This window comes from Myotis brandtii, unplaced genomic scaffold, assembly GCF_000412655.1.
Source record: "Myotis brandtii unplaced genomic scaffold, ASM41265v1 scaffold187, whole genome shotgun sequence".
Taxonomy (NCBI): domain Eukaryota; kingdom Metazoa; phylum Chordata; class Mammalia; order Chiroptera; family Vespertilionidae; genus Myotis; species Myotis brandtii.
The window spans coordinates 5,441,887-5,442,319 of record NW_005356944.1 but is presented as its reverse complement, the minus strand read 5'-3'; positions in this window follow the sequence as shown (position 1 = coordinate 5,442,319).

Here is a 433-nt window from a genome sequence, read left to right as displayed (position 1 = left end):
GCCCAGCCGCGGCGCCCGAGTCTCGGCCTCCAGCCCTCCCGCCCCGCCTCCGAGGGTTTTCACCCGCCGCGGAGTGAAATATACATAGTGACCGCCCCTCCAAGAGATCATTGGCTCAGCCCCTGCCCGTAGCGGCCGGTGATTGGTGGGCCGCCCCGAGTTATTTGCATGCCGGCGGCTGCGAGGTACCCAGCTGTGAGGCGGCGCTCGCCCTGCAGAAGTTTGCTCGGCGCTTCCTCGCCAGCTGGTCCCAGACTCGCGTCGCGTGGGGAGCCGCCTCCTTCTGCCGCCGCCGCCCTGTTCTCTCGGGGTTCCTTGTCTGCGGGGACAGACGCTCCGCTTGCGGGAAGTTGAGGTGAACAAGCGGGAGTGCTGAGGAGCAGCGAGGGGGCCATTCCTGTGACAGTGTTGCGTCCCGACGCCGGGCGCGTGC